We start from the raw sequence: 24,353 nt of genomic DNA, 5'->3' as shown, positions 1-24,353 counted from the left end.
GTATTAGTAACAGAGTAGATGCCTTTTTAAGCTAAAATCAAACATCTTCATGGTAGGCACTCTATCATGAAAATATCTTTTCAAGGAGTATATTTAAAAATACAACCTGCATATATCTAGAAATAACTGTAAGTACTGCTACTTAAGACATAGAGATGAGGTACATTTACACACTGAAGTGTAGTACAAAATTATGTTCTGAACTTGGCTCAATTATTAAAAATTATCAAGCCAATGTGATGATTATGTTTAACTACTGACAACTTCTTGTGGTACAGATTTGATAAACAAATTAGAAAGCCAAAATTAATTATGTATGGTTGCTTTATTATTAAAGAATATTGACTAAGCTTCAACATGTTTTTACAAGTAAGTTTTTGAATTTAAGAGACATATATTGAAATTGTCATAAATTACATAAATCATCCTGAGTCTCGATTTCTCCATTGGAAAAATGTGCGAAAACTGAATCAATTTACATCATCATGCCTCATGTGTGTCAGGCCATGTGCCAGAATTGATGGGAACAAGAAAGGGGAACTAACTGGCACTCAGTGTGTGTAGCTGGTGATATTAGAGGAAGCTGAAGAGCAGCAGTGAGGGAGCCCTTGATCAGTTTCCAAGGGACTGGCAGAGGCAGGGAGCGGGAGGAAACAGGGAGTTGGATGAAGAGGACAGGAATAAGAACTGAGATTATAAAAATGACTCAGTAAAGCTATTTAAAAACACAAATGAGTTGAATTTAGGGTTGGCTGCCAGATATATACAGCCAGAACTGATGAATAAAATGAAAGTCTAAGTTTAAGAGGGGTAATTAGATGGCCAATCAGGCCAAAATGAGATCTGATAAACACATAAAAGTGTAGGGCATAAATTCTAAAGAGGGAATAAGGTAGACAGATATGGATCCATAATGGTCCATGCAGTAAGATGGTACTGCATCAGTCTTTTATTTCCACGCATTTGTCTCTGCATTATAGATGCTACTGAACTCTACCTTCTACTCCAGGTGTAAGAAGCAAAAATAAAGAGGGTTATACTGACTCCCTGAGCTATTTCCAGCTGCCCACTTTGGGTAAGAAAAGGGGGCAGAGAAAGTAATCCAAGCAGCCACAGGCTACATCCTCAGGTAAGCACTGAAGCTTCTGTTGTTACCCAGCCCAACATTATAGTTAGAATAGGAGCAACTGAACAGAAATTCAATTCTATGATTTATTATTCACCCTGAGATCTATCAAATTCAAAGAGAAATAAAAGGTATGCACCACCTCTGTTTCTCTCAAGCACACAGCTTAATCAACTCACCTTTTATAAGTACCTCAAATTACTTTTCTTATTGCAACACGCAAGGTCTACAGCACACACCCTTGTAAAATTACCCAAACATTCTCCAACACCAAATGTTCTCCAATATCACCTCCAGCTATTTTTGTATTATGTGCTTGTGTGTGTGTGCCCACACACTCTTGTATATAGTTTGTTTATGTTTTAACATCTTGTTGTCTTTAGTGAGGAGAGGGAATCACTTCAAGGGGGATCAGAAGAGATGATTAAGTCTTTGCTGCAGTGTTAATCAACCCCCAGCCCTGTTTGTTTAAACTCCCCTGTTTTGTCCTCTCTTTACTTCGCTCACATAAAAATGCACAAGAGTCTTTGCTTATGTATGCTTGCACACTCTGCTTTACCTCTTCTCAATATAAGGTTTTAGAGACCTAAAATATTTCATCTGATTCAATAACTTCACTTATTTTATTTAATAACTCAATTAATTTTATTATTATTTATGGTTGTACAACCATCATTACCACCTAATTTTAGAACATTTCCATCCCAATCCTCCAGTCCGCCCATCCCTCCCTTCAACCTGTTCCTTCTGGTAACTATAAGTTTTTCAAAGTCTATGCGTCTGTTTCTGTTCTACAAATAAGTTCATTTGTATCCTTTTTTTTTTTTTTTTTAGATTCCACATATAAGTGATACAACATTATGTTTGTCTCTCACTGCCTGAGTAACTTCATTTTGTATAATTTCTAGGTCCATCCATGTTGTTGTAAATGCCACTATTTCTACTTGACGTTTCCATCCTCTTAAAGGGCAGATCAGCTGCTCTCCTGGCCCCTCCCTCATGCCTTTATCAGTATTTCTAGTGCATTAAAGCAATGTTCACACTGTAGGGGATAAAGAAGAGTGATGTGGATAGGTAATTATGGAAAATAATTCCTTAGTTCATTTTGAGTAAATTAGGAACTGGAAATTCTGAACATAATGTTACAAATGTATTAATGAAAATCATTCTTATTCTAGAATACTTTCGTCAGACGAAAATCAATTTGTTATAAATATGTTATTAGTTTAACAAAAACAGAAATGATTTCAGAAGTCATGATCAATTTTTTTTGGCTAAACATAATCATGGCACTAGAATAGGCAAATGGAGTTCCATCTAATAGCTACCCTAAAGGTTCTGTGGTCTGTGCCTCCTGGAGCTAGCACTCAAAAAATTCCTAAGTCTCAGTTTCCTCTTCTATAAAATAGGGATAATAAGCATCCTTAGTTCATAGAGATTAGATGAGATCATTCATAAACAAATGATGCTTCATTTAATCCCTGATATTCAACAAAGTTTATTCCTGTTAGTATTTTAAATACTATAGGGATAAGAAATTTAAAGGTACAAACTACTATACATAAAATAAATAAGCTACAAGGATACATTGTACAGCACAGGAAATATTCAATACTTTATAATAACTTCAAATGAGGTATAATCTAAAAAAAATCACTATGTTGTATACCTGAAATTAATATAATATTGTATACCTGAAATTAATATAATATTGTAAGTCCACTATACTTCAACTTAAAAAAAAAAAAAGTATCCTAGTGCATATTGCTAGCTTAGGAAGAGACAAAAATTCAAAATTCCAAGTATTATATCTACTGAATATGTTTGTTTTTGCAGCATTGTTAAGTTGAAAAATCATAAGTTAAATCGTTTAAGGATCTCTGTAACTAAGTCAAAATAACTAGGCAAAGAAACAAAATAAGCTAAGTTAATTTTCTTCCCAATGAAATGTTAAAGTGAATCTTCTTTTAAGAAGATTTTCGGAGTTCCCGTCGTGGCGCAGTGGTTAACGAATCCGACTAGGAACCATGAGGTTGCGGGTTCGGTCCCTGCCCTTGCTCAGTGGGTTAACGATCTGGGGTTGCCGTGAGCTTGGATCCTGCGTTGCTGTGGCTCTGGCGTAGGCCGGGGGGCTACAGCTCTGATTCGACCTCTAGCCTGGGAACCTCCATATGCCGCAGGAGCGGCCCAAAGAGATAGCAAAAAGACAAAAAAGAAGGAAGATTTTCTTTAGGCAGTTTTGGTAGATAATTTCAGCAAGGAATATATATATATATAGTATATTACATATATTGCAATTATGTATATAATAGTATTATTACATACAGTACCATATTACATGTTTTAAATCTTTGCAAACACCTTTCAACTGCTCCTACTAGGTTATTGGAAAAATAACTAAATTGTAAGCTCTCTTTTCTTAAAAATAGATATGAAAATAATTTTTAAAATGATAACTTTCAAACTATAAATTCACAGTTTTTATACTTATGAAAACTGATGATGTATTTTAACTTGTAAAGATAAAGACATGAATTTACCTCGCTTAAATCATCTGAGTGATTATGTTTTTCCACCTGTAGCTTTTTCTCTACCAAATAACCTTTGATTAGTCTTATTATGAAAATATATGGCTCCAGCATAAGATATATATAATGAGAATAATTATTAATTTTTTTTTTACTTTTTTTTAGCAATATTGATCAAAATAAAAATATCTATAACTGTAAACTGGAAGTTCCTCTTGTGGCTTACAGGTTAAGGACCCAACATCGATGCTGTGAGAATGCGAGTTCCATCTCTGCCCTTGCTCAGTGGGTTAAGGATCTCATGTTGCCACAAGCTGCCATACATGTCTAAGATGCAACTCTGACTGGGTGCTGCCACGGCTGTGGCATAGGCCACAGCTGCAGCTCTGATTTGACCCCTAGCCTGGGAACTTTCATAAACAGAAGGTGTGGCCACAGGAAAAAAAAAAAAGAAGAAGAAACTGGATCTTTTTGTATATTTGCAACTTAGTAATAATAGTTTTAATCAAATTTTACACTTATTTTTCTTCTGAAATTTGTTTAATTCTACGCAATCTAGACAAATACCAACTCCTGAGCATTGCTGTTCTCTACCACCCATTCCTGTATCTGATTCTTTTGCAATGTAACTTTTTAGTATCTCTCCCAATTCTGAATATGAACCTGATCACGTGATGTGTACTATCCACTGAGATGTCAGGAACTGTGGCACACTCAAAAGGCTTGAAAAGTGTTTGCATGATTAGGCTTGCTCTCTCCTTTGCCCTATACCATCATCACAAGAAGGGTGTACCTTTCCTAGTCTGACAGAGTATGAAGAACACATAGAACAAAGCCAAAGTATTTTGATTTTCACCTCATACTTGGTCAGCTGACCCACACACATTTGACTGAGTTTAGTCAAGACCAAAAGAATCACCATGCCAACCCAGCTACAAACAGAAGAATCACCTCAATGACTATCTCAGAATCTTAAGCATTAAAAATTTATTCTTGCATATCAATGAGTTTTGTGTTTTTGGTAACACAGACTTAGCTTTAAAGAGCTAATTGATATGAGTGGGCTTTTAAATAATACTTTGTATCATTTGAGATATTCTTATTTAGAATCAACAAAAAATGCTTTTCACATTTTTCCCATTTGCCGATACTAAAATAAAACATTTATTATATATTATTATAAATATATTAACTTTTATGTTCATTATGATTAAGAATCTAAGTATATAAAATAAAATGGTAACAATTTTTAAAAATATTTCCATTTAATATATATATTTATTACTTAATGACAGGTTACACAAGATAAAGTGATTAAAATACTGTATAAATTTAGCATTTAGAGACATACTCATTGGACATTGGAGCCAGAGGGCATGTGCATTTGGATATATACCACGTTATATGTGCATTGTGAAAAAACACTGAATTCCAAGTTCACTCTCCATTGCCTCTTTTTTTAAACCATTTTAAAATTTAAGTATAGTTAATTCACAATGTATTAGTTTCAGATATATAGCAAAGTGATTGAGTTATACAGACACACACACACACATTCTTTTCCAGATTATTTTCTATCATAGTTTATTAGAAGATATTGATTATATAGTTCCTCGCTATACAGTAGGTCCTTATCTTTTATTTCATATATGGTAGTCTGTTAATCTCAAATCTCATTCTTTGTTTTCCAGTTATCTGTATTACTATGTATGCAAAATTATTTTATTATTATCTTCTGACAGCCCTTAATTTGGAAAGTAAATTTTCAGAAAGTTATATAAAATATAGATGAGTGATTAAAAATCATTTTCAACAAATACTATTTATAATAATGATGCCTTCCATTTCTAAACATAGTAAAAACTTGACTATTGCTTCAAATAATTAAAATTAACTTAAAAATAATCTGTGCTTCTTAGGGTCTACATTTTATCCATAACCAATTAGTACTGCTGACTATTTACTGTGATTTTAAGATTTTACTAATCAATGAAACAAAGAGAATATGAAATACCATTTCTGTGTTATTGTATTGTTATCTGAGGCATTTAATTTCTGAAAACTGATGGATATAGTGAATATTGAATAAAATGATATTTTTTTCAAAATATTTTTGACCCCAAAAACACATGAACAGATATTCAACATGATTAATTATTAGAGAAATGCAAATCAAAACCACTATGAGGGACCACCTTACACCGGCCAGAATGGCCATCATCAAAATGTCTACAAACAATAAGTGCTGGAGAGGGTATGGAGAAAAAGGAACCCCATTACACTGTTGGTGGGAATGTAAATTGGTGCAGCCACTGTGGAAAACAGTATGGAGATTGCTCAGAAAACTGAAAATAGAACTACCACTGGATCCAGCAATCCCACTCCTGGGCATCTATCCAGAGAAAACCATGACTCAAAAAGATATATGTACTACAATGTTCACTGCAGCACAATATACAACAGCCAAGACATGGAAACAACCTAAATGTCCATTGACAGAGGGGTGGATAAAGAAGATATGGTACATATACACAATGAAAAATTACTCAGCCATTAAAAGGAAGGAAATAAAGGCATTTGCAGCAACATAAATGGACCTAGAAATTATCATGCTAAGTGAAGTCAGTCAGAAGTGAGATACCAACATCATATGCTATCACTTATATGTAGAATCTTAAAAAAAGGACACAATAAACTTCTTTACAGAACATATACTGATCCACGGACTTTGAAAAACTTATGTTCTCCAAATGAGACAGGTTAGGGGGTGGGGGATGGGCAAGGGGTTTGGGATGGAAATGCTATAAAATCGGGTCGTGATGATCATTGCACAACTATAAATGTAATAACATTCATTAAAGCAAAAAAATACTTTTTACCTAATCATTTTTAACTGTTAGAAATTCTAAAACATTTTGCTGTAAGTGTTAAGAGTCTTGTTAGAGATTAGAGATGACCAAAATCACTGTTTTAAGTTCTTTATGTCAATTACAGTCCCTCAGTCCCACTTCATCAATTACCATAATTTCCCTGTAGTTTTTGTTCTTTTTATTTCTGGCTTTATCTTTTCTGTGATCTTTGAATGTTAATTAGGCTGAGACATAACTCTTACACTGGATACCCCACCTGTATAACTTTTCCCATCCATTAATTCAGGTTTCACTTGATCATACTACTAAGTTGTTGGAAATGTCACAAGAAATAGAAAAACTTTATGCAAAATGAGTATTCCCTGTTCTAGCCCTCTGTGTTCTGACAGTCTGAATATATGAGGACAGCAATTAGAAGGCAACTAGTTCCTTGACCTTTAGGTTTTAGTTTTCTTATACCTAATACTACTGCCACACAAACATGCTACTCTGAACTAGGAACAATCTACAACTTTAACAAGTGGCTCTATTTTTTTTTAAACTATTTCAATTCATTAATGTTTAAATATTAATAATTTTCTTATAATTTTCTTGTTATAATTATAAAAGACGGATAGAGGCAAACCTCCCATGAGGTCTGTCATGTTTTAAAGAGGAATTTCTTTTTTTTTTTTTTTTTTGTCTTTTTGCCATTTCTTGGGCCACTCCCGCAGCATATGGAGGTTCCCAGGCTAGGGGTCTAACCGGAGCTGTAGCCACCGGCCTACGCCAGAGCCACAGCAACGCGGTATCTGAGCCGCATCTGCAACCTACACCACAGCTCACGGCAACGCGGGATCGTCAACCCACTGAGCAAACGCAGGGACCGAACCTGCAACCTCATGGTTCCTAGTCGGATTCGTTAACCACTGCGCCACGACGGGAACTCCAAAAGAGGAATTTCTTGTATAAGTTTTACTCCTGGCCTCTCTCCAACCCATCATTCACTCCTGAGGATGTAGGAAAAATTTATCTGAAGGGTTCTATGGCAACACTGGAGTAAAAGGTTAGATTTACAATGGTCAGCTTCTTCTAACTTCTCTGGATCAGCATGCCTACGGTTAACTCACATTTCCAGCTCTTTTATGCTATGCATTACAAGGATAGGTCCCTGTATGATAGGCCATCTGTCACTTAGCATTATCTGTGCCCCAGTAGGTTAACCTATTTGCAAGAGTAATAAAAATTCCATTGTGGCAACATACTGAAATATCACTTTAATCTAGCTTTCATTTCTAAAAGCTAAAATCCTATCTCCATTGTTCAGAGTCCTCTGTTTATCTTCCAACAAGTACTTGGCTCATTGGCACAAGGAAAGAAGGTGTTTATTTATTGGCTCTTTAAATTCCAAATCTTGAAAAAAGACAAGTACTAGTATTTGGAAGATTAAAATAACATGGTTTTCGTACTCTTGGTGCATGGTGGATTTCATTCTAACAGTTTTAGATAGTTCCTAATGTGCTTTGCACTTTCAGATTTGTGGCTGCTTCTGTAGATTTACGGATGACAGTTCTGACTAAGATGGGCCAGGTCCATGGATTAGCAACCATGAATCGTGAGGTTCTCTATGACTAGCTTGATGAATCTTCTCAAACAATACAAAATATTAAACTTTAAAAACAAGATTTTCCCTAGAAATCACTTGTAAAAATAAGCATTTTTGAGATATTTAAGAAAAAGGGGTTTTCGTTTCTATAATTTTCTTAAGACTTTTAAAATAATATTCTTCATACTTTAAACAAATCATTGGGTTACTTGTCTACATATTTGTTTTCTCATTTATAGAATATGAATGTTGGGGAATTGAATATAATTTAAATCAAACTAGAGAAAGAATTTGGGAAAGCAACTCTCACATATTAGGTGCTTAATTACATGTTAGTTATTATTTTTGATTATTTCCACACTTTTGAATCATTTTAAAATTTCTCAGAAAATAATTTTTTTCTAATCTTAAGCCATATAATAATTGAATTTTAATCTCTAATTTTTTTCATATCTTAATTCCTCAAACTTAAGCAACAGTAATAGTATTTATATACTGTTTGAAATTCCAAGGGGAAAAAAATCAGATGGTTACCTGGTGTTTTTCGGTCTTTTAATGCTCACTGGAAATGAAAGGTCTAATGGAATAAAGTTATAGATGGATCCTTGCTCCACACTAACCCACCTAAAGAACTGTTTCTATGAATTTTTTTCTAGGTCAGATTATAGGCAAAGGCTGTAAAAAGATCTAAAACTATTGATCAGTACTTGGCTGCCTGCATGTAACACAGAATGGTGGTTTTCCAGTCCCTTATCTAACAGCAATAACATATGTTTTCCCTATATTTGTCATGAGAACTACTGGTTTTAACAGAGGACAATGGCTAAGAGTGGTGATGGAAGTCATTTCATGTAAACATAATCTTAACTTTACCTCAGAATGTTTTTCAAGTAAATTAGTTTTACGTCTCAGCTTTCTTTAGGAATATAGAAATTTTACATCATCTGGGAAATGTTCACCTCCCCATTTAATGGCAATCCATACACAGAAGGAGATGAACATACTATACTAATTTTTCAATGAGCAGATGTTCCATAATATATGATTTTCAAATTTTAAGTCTATTTCCACAAAAGTGATTATTTTACTCATTTTATTAAGGGAAAGACTTCTTCAGAAAAAAATAATGGCATTAATATCTATCACACAAATAGTCAAGAAATTAAGTAGATCACAGATCTAAAATGCCATTGAGCCCTATCAGCTTCCTCTCAAGAGAAGAAAAAATCTTGCCAACCTAACCCTATATTTATCTCTCCAGTGTTCTTACTCTCTTATCCACAAGTGTTATGTGCATGGCTACTTTCTCAGGGGTGGGTTGGGCTTGACAAAATGTCTGTCTGTCTGTCTCTTGTATCTTTCTAAAGGCAATTGATCAAAAAACAAAAGCAAAAGAAGCACAACAATGTTTTCTTCCACCGTATTATACCATCTCTGATCCATAAACAAGCACAATAACATACAAAATGTTTTTTTCAATGTTATTGTCTTGCTTCTGCTGCCGAGTGACAACCTGTTCCTCCATAAAACATGCACTGCCCTACCCTTCTTCCTACTTAACAATCCTAGCTCTGTTTGAGACTTAGAAATCCTATTTTATAGATTACCTCTTCCAAGAAGCTCTTCTTGGTTTCCTCTAAAAGGTGGTCTTCTTCCACATTTGAACTTTCAGGGTGTTTTTACAGACATTTATGGAATGTACCTTACTTTGCTTCAAATGATTTTGTTTGTTTTTTACCTCCCCAAATTAGTAAACAGTAATTAAATTTCCTAAATTTTAAGTGATTTTCCAAGGTCAAACAATCATTGTTTTATTTTTCATTCATCTTTTAAATTACTTCCTATGGAAAGGGAAACAAATGTAAGAGTTTGTCATAGACTAGGGAAAACAAAAAACTAGTCCATGTTGAGTACTTCAGAGCCTCCTGAACAAGTACCATCAATTTCAGGCCCCTTGTCTAATATCCAGCTTACCAAACAGTATCATATCCTCTGTATGGTTCTTTCTCAATTGCAAAGGTGATTTCCTCATTTTTTTTCTTCACTGTGTAATAGAGACCTTGCCTAAATATGGTTATTATTATTTTCTTTTTATGGCCACATCTGTGGCATATGGAAGTTCCCAGGCCAGGGGTTGAACTGGAGCTGCAGCTGAGGTCTATGCCACAGCCACAGCAACACTGAATCCAAGACAAGTCTGCAATCTATGCCACAGCTTTTGGCAATGATAGGTCCTTAACCCACTGAGTGAGGCCAGGGACCAAACCTGCATCCTCATGGAGACTATATTGGGTCCTTAACCCACTGAGCCACAATGGGAACTCCAATGTGGCTATTATTAAAGTTATTTGATTAAAAATTTAAATTTCTTCTCTATATACTTAATTTCCTATCCACATTTTAATGTGAATTCCTAATTTCCAAGCGTGAAGAGAATATCCAAGTTTGAAATAACAACAAAAAATACGCCTTCTTTCAGAAATGGCCTGGGTTAGAAACCCTTAGGAATCCAAAGAGTAATTATAAAACTGGAATATGAAAACCTTGCTGAGCATATGGCTTTTTCTTTAGAGATGTTTCCAGTTTAAGCGTTCTTTTCCTACCCTTTCTGTTTCTCTCTCTCTCTCTTTTTTTTTAATAGGAAGAGCCTTCTTTTCCATTTCTCCTCCCCATCGCCTTTCTACAGCTGTTAGCAGGAAGTCACAAATTTCATTTCAAAAAAGATGCTTTAAGTGGTAGCTCATAAGAAAGTGGGCAATTTTCCACTATAGGGTTATACTGTAGTGTAATCAACCCCTGAAATTTCCTTGATGGATGACATGGTTGGATGCAAGCCACACACTGTACACATCAACTTTACTGCTGTGCAACAATAATGTCGCATTCTAGGCTGTGAAATATGTCTCTTTTAAGGAAACCTGCAATATATAATAAAAAAGATCTCATTTCAGAATTGTTGGTTTTGGCTAGAAACTATATGTAGGAGAGCTCTCAAAATGATTTAGAATTGTGATACTTGATTAGCCTTCATAAGTATAAGGATTATTTATTTTAAATGTCTAAGATTTTGTTAAGGCAGGTCTATTGAGATATTTGACATTTTCTTAGGAATTAATTTGTAGCTCCAATACTTTTTGTTGTTGTTGTTAAGAATGGGAAAGATTATAAAAATTGCTTCCCTATATACAGAGAGGGGAAAGAATGCATTTTAAATAATTTCATTAAAATTCTACATTGCAAGTTTTTTTTTTGAATCAAAGACCAATAAGAGGAGTAAAAGTCTCAACTAATAATTAATAAATCTGTGACAGTTCCCCATGTCTTTCTGCAGAAGCACTTGGTGGCTCAGTATTTTAAAATGAATGGCAGCTGAAGAATGATGGTATATATAGTAGTCAGCCAATCCATGTGGCAGAAATCACGCACTGAAATTTGTATTTCATAGTCTCTGAAGATTGGCTCCCCCAATCATTCACAATGTCACTTTCTTTTTTTCACTACAGAACTTGAAAAGCTAAAACATCTTCCTGGACTTTCCTATAGTAACAGTGACCATGTGAAATAATTCTACTCAACTTGATAAAGACTAAAGTACTTGGGAAGTACATTCTTTCCTGCATGTAAAGGCAGGAGCAAGGATAAAACTCCCTGCCTTTTGATTTCTGTCCTTTGCTCAATTTATTTTATTTTTCCTGCCAGTCATGAGCATAATGCTTCAAAGTTCAGCAACATGTTTCGTAACCATAAGAGTAATAACAACACACTAAGGATGATAACCCTGAAAGAAGGAATCAGATTCCATGACAGTTTTGTGGAGCTGGCCTGCATAAGATAAACTAATCCCTATAGGTTTAAGTGACTGTTAGTCATGTTGTCTCTTGTCAGCTGAACATATTCTGATACTCTATTTGACACCTGAAAAGTGCACTGCTGTAGTGTCAGAACCTAAAATATAGAACTGCTTTAGTGGAGAAAACGCATGTTAAGGACCTTAGAATTTTAGTCTAAAAGGTAAGTCTGGTCACATTGGTTAAAAAAATTGTTCAAGTACATATGAACTATGCAGAAGCACACTTATCAACAGGACATATCATTAAGTACATAGTTTTACCTTTGTTCTAGTTTTAAAAATTACTAATTCTCAAGCCTAGAATGGTTGGCTATACAATATTCACATTTCTACCACATCCATACAGACAATTAAGCAATGCCACCAATTAAGGAGGAGGAAGGATGCTATTCCCTAGATTTCCTATATTCTCAAACTAGCAGGAGCCAATTAAATGAACTTAACCTCCATGTCATTGATGACCTTCCTCCTTCAAGGAGCTGCCGCTTCTTCAGAGCCCTTGGACAGAGTTCTTTTCAGAGAAGCACAAATTGTCCAGAGCCAATCACTAATAGGGCCTAACAATACATAAAAGTTGTCCAAGGGCTGTAGATATTTGTCTTTTCTATTGCAGTGTAACAAACTTCCACTAACAGTGGCTTAAAACAGCACAAACTTAATATCCTAAAGTTCTGGAGATCAGAGGTTTGCAATTGGCTTTACTGGGTTAAAATAAACATGTTGCCAGGGTGATTCTTTCTGGAGGGTCTAGGAGAGATTCTATTTCCTTGCCTTTTTCAGCTTTTAGAGGCCACCTGCATTCCTTGGCTCATGGTCCCTGCATCTTCAAACCCAGCAGTGCTTCATGTTCAAATAATCTGTTTGGCTCTGAAGCTTGCTTCTGTTATCACATCTCCCCTACTTCCTGCCTCCCTCTTTTTCTCATATGGATCCTTGTGATTACATCAGGCCACCCAGATAATCCAGCATAATCTACTGATCTCAAGATTTTTAATTTAATCACATATGCAAAATCCATTTTGCCATTTAAATTAACATATTCCCAGGTTTTGGGGATTATGGCATAGATGACATCTTTGAGACAACATCATTCTACCTACCATGATATTCTTTTTTTTAATTTATTTTCAGCAAAAATAAAGACTGGTATGCTGACTATCTAAACATTGTCATGAAAATAACCCAATGTCCTTAGCTGCAAAATAGCAAAATTATATTGGCACTGTAAGGAAAATACATTTTAAAAATCTATGAAATATTCTGAGAAGGAGAGTAACTTTTGCATGTTTAAAAGTGACCCTTGCATAGAACAGATACTATTTGGGGTAACTGAAATTCATTTATGATTTAAATTTAGGAAGAGTAGAAAAGTTTTCAGGCTACAAATGGTATTTATTTTAACATGTATTAGGATATAACAAAAATAATTTTTTATACTTGATCTAAGGCCTGTAAAGCAAATAGATTCAAATTTTTTCTAGTTTAGCTTCCTAACACAACACTAAACTATAATCTACTATGGTGACCCTCCTGATAGGAACAATGAATGGGCACAGAAATAAATGGCATGGTTTATTCCTGTGATGTGGTATTTATAAAAGAGGGAAGCCACTAAGAATTTCCAGGATGAAAAGAAAAAAGAATTGATGGTGGCAACAACAGCAAGGAATATTAAAATGAGGAGTCCTCATGAAAGTCAAAAGTATCAGGGAAATCCTGGAGGCTGATCCAGAGAAAATAAGTATATATTTGGAGTGGGATAATACCAGCTTCTGTATTTCACAAAGAGAAAGCACTGTTTGGGAAATTAAAATAGTAATATTTGGACAAAGGTCTCACAATACAAGCCAGAATTGGTAGCAGGCATGGAGAAATTTTAAAAAGAGAAGTTGGGCAGCTATTTGCCGTCATGAAGGACAAATTACAAAAAAATTCTGGAGCAACACAATACCTAAGACGAATGCGAAATAGCAGCAGTCTTTGTATTCTCCATTACAATTGTTGAGTTAGATAAGAAATATATTAAATCTTTAGCAATACTTTTTATAAGTTAGACAGACCAAGAATTTCCACTAGAGCATATTTCTCATATTTTTAGTTGGAAAAAAATTAGTTAAAATTAATTTTCCCTTTGGCTAATATATTCCTTGAGTGTGCATATAAAGATAAAAATACAAGGAATAATTTAATATCTAATGGCATCAAAACTGTTTTTATTCTCTCAGACATGGTAAAAGGAAAAAAAAATACTGAAAATAACTTGTGTTTAGTTTGAATTTGCTCTTAGAAATAAAATGAGTACTGCTAATTCACTGTATCCACTCAAGCTTTTAGATGGTGTTGGTCTCATATAACTAACAAATAATGTTTTTATTCAGTAACCCAGTTTCCTCTGAATCTGTTCCTCATGAAGAAATCTATTTATCAAAATATACCAACATACCTATTTTCAAAGCATGTAGTAAAAATGACCATAGGTTTATCTTTGCTTTACTTACACCACAGAATAAATAATAGAACCTGTCAAAAATGTCCTCAGTACCACCATCCATCCATTCTCACTTTGCTTCAAGTGAGAAATAAGAACCTCTGATACTAAAATAAAGAGAAAATGGATAAATTCACCTGATGTGGGTTTCTTATCCTATAAACTCCAAATTGGCCTGTATTTTTCTAATGTGAATGTAAAATATCAGCATGCCAAATTAGCACATTTTGTAATGTGTGGAGGTTAAAATTTTAGAGCATAATTCTCCCATTGGGGTGATTCTCATTATGTAGTGACTTACAATTATTAAAAAAAGGAAAATATCTCAGTATACACTAAAATCTTTGGGGGAAAAAAAGAGATAAAAGGTTGGACACCCAAAGAGGAGAGACCATAACATGTTGGCATAGATTTAAAAAAAATCATGTCTGAGAGGTAAAGTTCACAATGAACTTTAGATTTACAAACATTGATTTGAATAAAGAGTTCATGGGATTCTCTAAGATCTACCCCACTCAATAAGGACAATCATGGAACAAGATGGTTGTATGGGAATACAGTTTAATGTTATAAAATAGAATTTTATGTGATTTACTCAAATCTTTGTTTTTCAAAAGAAAATATATTTCAGGCTATCAATGGAAAAGCAGATATAAGCATATGAGTGGAAACAACATAGCACTAGGATCAGAAATTTCTGGATTTTAATTCTGGCTTTCAACATTAGGAAAGTTACAGTTGACCTTTGAAGAACATGATTTTGAGGTATGTGGGTCCACTTACTTGCCAATATTTTTTTAATAGTAAATACGACAGTGGTACAGGTTCCAAAGTTGGTTGATCAGAGGATACAGAGGGAACCCAAATATGGAGGGCATACTATAAATTACAGACAGATTAATTCCCTGCATTGTTCAAGGGTCAACTGCACTTAACATCTCTAAGCTTTGTTTTTGTGTCTTGATAAAATTTCTTTGAGCTTGGCTTTCTAAATGTCCCACTAATATTTAGCTTATAAAATCAGAAAAAAAGAAAAAGACTCCACAAAATATTCTGTTGTAAATCTAACAACCTATAACCAGAGGCCAGGAAAGTCTGGGATGGGGTAGGAAGATTAAAATATATTTTGCAACCAGAAAAAGTATCCAATGAAAGAATCTAGGACAAAAAAGCAAAAGGAGTATAAAGATATTTCAGTCTACTCAACCATTTGCCCTCTATATCAGACACAAGATTATAAACCAATCTTCCTTCCCCTGAATGAGCACTGTTTTTGAAGTCAAACAGAATATGTACTCTTTTCTACATTACGTCAGAGTCTGTAACTAATATTTCTGAATTACTACAAGGAGAAAAGGAAAGTATCCATAGCAGGTTCATTATAGGAGATGTGTATAAAAGTAAGGGCCACCTTCCTTACTTTAGCAGCCGTCTCTGTAGCAGGGTGACTGCCTGGTACCACAGGGCCTCTGACCAGTCACCTTAGTCTTGGCCCCAAAAGTGCCAAAGTAGTGATGCTGGCAGTTTGGATGCTGTAAGGTGCTTAGTGAAAAGTGAAAATTCTCCATTAAATAAGGACAGAAAGAACGTCCTATACTGAGGTTGCTGAGACCTATGCATCCCTGGGGGAGAGTCCGGGTTATTTTTAAGAAGACAATAGAGGGAGTTCCCATCATGGCACAGTGGTTAATGAATCCGACTAAGAACCATGAGGTTGTGGGCTTGATCCCTGGCCTTGCTCAGTGGGTTGAGGATCTGGATTGCTGTGAGCTGTGGTGTAGGTCGCAGATGCAGTTTGGATCCTGCATCGCTGTGGCTCTGCCATAGGCTGGCGGCTAGAAAGATAGGAGCTGCAAGGAAGTACTGGGCTTTTTTCTGTACAATCTCAGCATCTTGTAGTATTGGCTTCTAGTTCCAGTTCTGAAAGCAAATACTCCAAAGTTCAAATCTGAGCTCTTCTTCTAACAAGCTAAATGACTTTGGGAAATGTACCTTCTAAAAAACATCTGAGAGGAATTGTCAGGACCAGGGCCTGGAGGAAGACCAGCGGATGATAGAGGAGCATGATCTTGAGAAGGAGGGAAGGAAACAGCGGACAGTGAAGCAGGAGGGACTGAGCATAAAAATTAAGATTTTCTAGATGGGATTAAGATGGTGGAATAGAAGGACTAGAGCTCAACTTCTCTCCTAAAAACAACAAAATTCACAACTAAAGGCTGAGCAATCTCCAAATGGACCAGAAACCTTAAAAAAGATATCCTACTCCAGAAGACAAAGAGGAGGCCACAGCAAAAGGTAGGAGGGGCAATTTCATGATATGAACAACCCCATACCTCCTGGGTGGGAAGCCCCACAGACTGGAAACTTACTGGTTCACAGAGACTCACCTACAGGAATGAGAGTTCTGAGCCCCACATCAAACTCTCACGTGTGGGGATCTGGCACTGGGAGAAAGAGCCTCTGGAACATCTGGCATTGAAGGTCAGCGGGGCTTGTGCTCAGGAGCTCCATGGGACTGGGGAAAGAGACCCCATTCTTAAAAGGCACACACAGACTTTCACATGCACTGGGTCCCAGGGCAAAGCAAAGTCTCCATAGGAATCTGGGTTGGACCTGACTGCAGTTCTTGGAGGACATCCTGGGAAAACAGGGGTGAATGTGGTTTGTTGTGAGGGAAGGACATTGAAGGCAAAGCTCTCAGGAATATTTAGCAGTGTGCCTTTCTCTGGAGGTGGCCATTTTGGGAAAATCTGGCCCCACCCATTAGTCAGTGCTGAGAAGCCCCAGGGCAAACAACAAAAAAAAAGAGCAACAAAACCAAATCCAAAGCAATTAATAAAATGGCAATAAGAACATACATATCAATAATTACCTTAAATGTTAATGGACTAAACGCCCCAACCAAAAGACATAGACTGGCTGAATGGATACAAAAACAAGGCCCATATATATGCTGTCTTCAAGAGACCCACTTCACTTCTAGGGACACATACAAATTGAAAGTGAGAGGATGGAAGAAAATATTCCATGCAAATGGGGATCAAAAGAAAGTTGGAGTAGCAATACTCATATCAGACAAAATAGACTTTAAAATGAAGAATATTTTAAGGGACAAAGAAGGACATTACATAATGATAAAAGGATCAATCCAAGAAGAAGATATAACAATTTTAAATATCTACACACCCAACAGAGGTTCACCATGATATATAAGGCAACTGCTAACAACCTTAAGAGGACAAATCAACAATAACACAATCATAGTGGGGGACTTTAACACCCCACTTATAGCAATGGACAGATCAACCAGACAGAAAATCAGTAAGGAAACACAGGCCCTGAAGGATGCATTAAACCAAATGGACCTAAAAGATGTTTATAGGACATTCCATCCAAAAGCAACAGAATACACATTCTTCTCAAGTGCACATGGAACATTCTCTAAGATTGATCACATCCTGGGCTACAAGTCCAACCTCGGTAACTTTAAGAAAATTGAAATCAGATCAAGCATCTTTTCTGACCACAATGCTAAACGACTGGAAATCAACAATAAGAAAAAATCTGCAAAAAACACAAACATGTGGAGATTAAACAATATACTACTAAACAACCAATGGATTACTGAAGAAATCAAAGAGGAAATTAAAAAATACCTAGAAGCAAATGACAACAAAGATACAACACTCCAAAACCTATGGGATGCAGCAAAAGCCATTCTAAGAGGAAAGTTTATAGCAATACAAGCCCACCTCAGGAAACAAGAAAAAGCTCAAATAAACAAGCTAAATTTACATCTAAAGCAACTAGAGAGAGAAGAACAGACAAAACCTAAAGTTGGTAGAACGAAAGAAATCATAAAGCTCAAAGCAGAAATCGATGAAATAGAAACGAAGAAAATCATAGAAAAGATCAATGAAACGAAAAGCTGGTTCTTTGAAAAGATCAACAAAATTGATAAACCCCTAGCCAGACTTATCAAGAAAAAAAGAGAGAGGACTCAAATCAACAAAATTAGAAATGAAAAAGAAGTAAGAACGGACATCACAAAAATACAAAGGATCATAAGATACTACTATATACAACTATACGTGAGTAAAATGGAGAATCTAGAAGAAATGGACAAATTCTTAGAAAAGTACAATCTTCCAAGACTAAACCAAGATGAAATAGAAAAGATGAAGGGACCAATCACAAGAACTGAAACTGAAAGTGTGATTAACAAACTTCCAACAAACAAAAGTCCAGGACCAGATGGCTTCACAGGTGAATTCTATCAAACATTTAGAGAAGAGTTAACACCTATCATTCTGAAACCATTTCAAAAAATTGCAGAGGAAGGGATACTCCCAAACTCATTCTATGAGGCCACCATCACTCTGGTACTAAAACCAGACAAAGATACCACAAAAAAAGAAAACTACAGGCCAATTTCACTGATGAACATCGATGCAAAAATCCTCAACAAAATACTAGCAAACCACATCCACCCATACATTAAAAGGGTTGTACATCATGATCAGGGATGCAAGGGTTCTTCAATAGCCGCAAATCCATCACTGTGATATAACACATTAACAAACTGAAGAATAAAAACCTCGCAATAGGTTCTCAGGCTAGGGGTCCACTTGTAGCTACAGCTTCTGGCCTACGCCACAGCCACAGCAACACCAGATCTGAGCCGCATCTGTGACCTATACCACATCTCATAGCAACACTGGATCCTTTAACCCACTGAGCAAGGCCAGGGATCAAACCCACAACCTCATGGTTCCTAGTCAGGTTCATTTCTGCTATGCCACAAAGGGAACTCCTTGAAAAAGAAATACTTAAAAATATTTGGCAGTCAACAAAGAACTCAGGTTTGGGGAATTTGAAGGTAGTGAGCCTTGAAGGAAAGAAAACAGATTACACTTGAGTACTAAGTAAAATAAAAAATAGGATAAAGTCAAATAATTGTTATAAATATGTGTCCAAAATTGAGCACAAAAGTTAAATTATTTCAGAGAATGAGTTTTCTCATTTTATAAACAGCAATAATTTAAGAATCTAAGTCAATACCTTTTATAATGGAAATTTGAATTTTTTAATCATATCATGTTATTTGATGAAAAAACACACATTATAGCAAAGCTGTAAGCATCCCAATTTACTGAAGAAAAAACTTCATGAGGCAAATTAGAAAATAAGTCAATGCTTTGTATGAATGCATAAAACCAGAAAAATGTATGACAGAAAAAATAACTATTAAAAAGCAAGATTTTACAGACTGGCTAAAAGAAAACAGATGCACAACAAAGTGTATCTGTATCCTATTTATAAGAAATACAATACAGAAATGTTAAGAAAAAAGAAAAAGATGAGTAAATGTTTATCAGAATTCAGAAAGGAATTCCTTAAATTCATTTACTGCTCTATGACAAGACCTTGCACCACAGGAAGATTTAGGACACACTTCATAATTATTTATAGTATACAAAATACAAACAAAAGCCTTACACATATGAAAAGTGAATGAGATGAAGATTGATAGTACTAATTTTACACACTTAGCAATTACTTTAAGAAGACAGAATTGGTAACATAGGTTATTTAATATTGACAAAAGATACAGACCACAATGATTATATTATGCTACAAAGCCATAGAGATGTGATAGGATATTATCAAAACCTATATGTCAAATCTGAAACTAGGAATCTTTATTATATCTCTCTCAACAACTAATTAATTAGACAAAAATATAGATGTATAATAATCTAAATAATATAATGTTCTCAAAAAGTTTCTCATGCTTTATAGCCAATTAATCAAGATTACAAGTGTTCAAGTGTTTATAGAAACTAAAATAAGGACTTTCGAAGCATTCATTCTTAGGAAGCCCAACAACAAATTACCCAGATGCTAAGTCAGAACTGTGGGCCCATCACCAAAGGAATTCATAAACTTCAATGGAATGAAAAAGTTTCCTGCAAAACACATGTTGTCAAAATTTAATAAAGAAGAAGGAACATAAAGAGATTAATTTCTATCTTCAACATTAGTCTCATAAAAATGCTCATTCATTCCTTCTTTTACAAATATTGATTGAACACCTGTGTCAGTAACTCAAACTATAAGGTTGTCCCCCTACCCTTTCTGAGAAAGAAAATTGGCATTAAACAAACAGATTAACAGATAAATAATAAAATGTTAGCTAGTTTCACATTAGGGCTTAGTGTCAACACAATTTTATCAGTAACATCTTTCAAATTCCAAACAATTTCATGTTATACACTGAATAGCCTTTTCCAGAAAAAGAGAAAGAAATGAAAAACTACCTGATTAGAATTGAATATTCAGATACTATCCTACCATAGGGCCTGCTTTAATAAAGGACCGGGGGAGTAAAAAGGCAATGTTACTCAATGCCTCTCCTTATATTTTTTAATAAAGACATTCACCATATTAATTTTTAAAAATCACTAAAACATAAAACCAGGGATTTTTAAAAGGACTGTTACACAGGAGGATGACTGTACACACTCATTCATTCATTCCTATTGCTCATTGATACTTGCTTCCATAGGACATCTCGAGATTTTCTGGGTGCAAGTATCTCGACATTATTGTGTGTATATGCCTAACATTATCTTTTTTTCCCCCAGAGCAATACCACATATGACCCGCATCTGCAACCTACAACACAACTTTGAGGCAACGCCAGATCTTTAACCCACTGAGTGAGGCCAGGGATCTAACCCACATCTTCAGGAACACTATGTCAGGTTCTTAACCTACTGAGCCACAACAGAAACTCCCTATTACCTTTACTATATATTCTGTTCCTTAAATTTTTCCTGTTTTGTTTTTTATGAAAACTAGAGAAGTCAATTTATAATATGTGTATATTATACTTGTATATATATATATATACATATAGATGGGGGAGAGAATATGTAAGGTATTCAGTTGAATTACTGAAATTATTTAATGTGGTTTTTTTTGGAGAAGTATGTATTTGCACCTGTTAAATATACAGGCATTACTTACTTTCTCTGTTTTTAAGGTTTTGTTTGTTTGTTTGTTTGTTTTTAATATCAGGTTTTAGGAGGAGATTCTTCACCCAAGACATAGGCAAATTTCCCTATGAGCTGGTACTCGTAGGTCATTGTTTGACAACTGATTTTTCTTGGCACTCAAATAAGCCTCTTGTCATATTTCTAAAGCATTTATTACAGTAATATTGGATTTGTGAGTGAAATGCTGACAACTGCATTCATTACAAGGTCAGTGATAACATTTTTTAGAGTGATGAAATACAAAAGTATGCAGATTTTTAATCTGTAAACATAGCACCATTATAACACACTGTCAAAGTAAAGTGACCCTGGAGGTCCAGAAAATAATATATCTTACTATTTATGTACCTAAGAGATGTGTCTGAAGACTATCTTTCCATTACAAAAAGATAGAAAATAATGTAGTCTGGAGAGTAACACAGGTACCTCTTAGAAAGGAAGCAGCATTAATCATTTGCCATAATTTATCAATTTTAATAATAATTTAATACAACTTAATACAAATGTCATACTTAGAAAAATAAATTCCACTTGCGAAAAACCTGTGTTTTGAGGAAAACTGAACATATGCATGTCCTAGGATCTAGCAGTTGCATTCCTAGATGTACACCTGCTAAAATGCCATTATTTTCATGTAATATCTCTATCACTGTCAAATGTTGTCCTGAAGTGTGCTTTTCTGATACTAATTGTGATGGTTTATTTTATATGTCAATTTGGCTAGGCTATTGTGCCTAGTTTTCTGCTCAAACACCAGTCTAGATGTTGCTGTGAAGCTGTTTTCCTAGATATTATTAACATTTAAATAAGTAGACAATGATTAAAGCATATTACCCACCATATTATGGATAGGCCTCTTCAAATTAATTGAAGGCTGTGAGAGCAACACTGAAATTTCCCTAAGATGAAGCAAATTTGCTTCAAGGCCACAACACGGAAAACTTGCCCACGTTTTTCAGTCTACATTTTAAACTTGAGACTGCAGCAACAACTCTCTTCCCTTAATTTCCAATCCGCCAGCCTGATCTACAAATTTTGGCCTTGACCGACCCCAAAATTATGTCAGCCAATTCAAATACACCCACACACGTATGCATATGAAAAGACAGAAGAGCATGTGTGCACGCGCACACACACGCACAAATATTATGTATCATGTTTCACTCAAGAACCATGACTCTGGAGAAAGCATTTTAGTTTTCTTATGACCAGTATATATATGTCATATGCTTCTTGATCTTTTGACTTCTAATCTGTCTGCATTTACATCTTAAAGTGACATCTTAATCTGAGTCTTCTTTTTAACAAATCATCTAATATTCCTGTCTTTTGAGATTTTAGGTAAGTTCTATTGAATGCATTAGTTGATACAATTGAGTTCACCATCTTGCTATTTAATTTTTTTGTCCTATTTATTATTTGTTGCTTTATTTCTCTTTTCCATCCTTATTATAGATTGATTTTTTTAATTTTATCAAGATACAACTGACATAAAACTGTTTAATTTTAAAGCATACAATGTATTGATGTATTGATTTACTTATAAATTGCAATATATTTACCACTATAGTGTTAAATAACACCTCTATCAAGTTATTAAGTTGATTTGTTATTCTATTTCATCTTCTCTATTGACTTAATTAAACCATTTCATTTTTTTCTTGTTAGTTGTTCCTACAGTGATTAGAGTATAAATTTTAACTATCATAGTATATGATGTAATAACTTCATGTTTATAGTTAAATGTAATTATATATCTATGTCCTTGTTTCCCATTCTTTTTGCTAATTTTGGTAACATTTTATTTTTCATATTTGTTATAAACTTCAAATAATGTTATTACTTTATTATAAATAAGAGTAATCTTTTAGGCATATCAAAAATGAGAAAAATGCTGTTTATATTTACCCACATATTTACATATTTGGTCCCTTCATGGCCTTGTGTTTAGATTTAAATTTCCAAATAGTATCATTTTACTTCTTCCTAAAAAACTTCATTTAACAGTCCTTGCAATATAGGTCTGTTGGCATCACAGCCTTTGTTTATTTTTCTGAAAAAGTATTGCATTTTTAAAAGATTTTTTGCTAAGTAAAGATTTCTAGGTTGGCAAGCTTTTTTTTTTCTTTCAATATTTAAAAGATGTTTCTGTCTTCTGGTGTTCTCCATTTGTGATGTCTGTTACCATTCTATATAAGATGTTTCTTCTCTTTGGCCGAATTCCATATTTCTTCATCCTTGTTCTATTTAATCCTTCTGGTACTTCGATAACATAAATGTTAGGGTACTTAATGTTACCTGCTTGATTTTGGATATTCTTTTCTACTTTTCCATCCTTTTTCTTTCTCTTTTGATTCAGTTTGAATAATTCCTACTGGCCTATATTCAAGATCACCAGTGCTTTTTCTTTGTGTCCAGTCTGCTGATAAGTCCATAGAAAGAGCTATCTCTGATATCATTTTTTTATATCTAACATTTCCAATTGACTTTTTTTCTGGTTTCCATCTCTCTACTAAAATTCCTCATCTCTTCACGCAAGTTTCCATATTTTTCAGTATGGCCTTTAATATAATAACTGAAGCAAAGAGCAATTTTAAAATCCCTGTCTGCTGAGAGTTCTAACATCTCTGCACATGATTCCATTACTGCTTCTGATAATGGGCCATTTCTTTCTTGCCTTTTTACTTTGGTGTTTTACAATTTTTGATTTAAGGTTGGTTATTGCACATAGAGACTTAGATAAATAGTATTTACACAAAGATGGACAAGTTCTTCTGTCAGGTCCTTAATATTAACCTAGTATGTAGTTAAACTGAGATTGAGTACTGTTGTTGCTATAGTTACC

Source organism: Phacochoerus africanus, chromosome 3 (assembly GCF_016906955.1).
Source record: "Phacochoerus africanus isolate WHEZ1 chromosome 3, ROS_Pafr_v1, whole genome shotgun sequence".
Taxonomy (NCBI): Eukaryota; Metazoa; Chordata; class Mammalia; order Artiodactyla; family Suidae; genus Phacochoerus; species Phacochoerus africanus.
Note: the sequence above shows the minus strand (reverse complement) of the source record.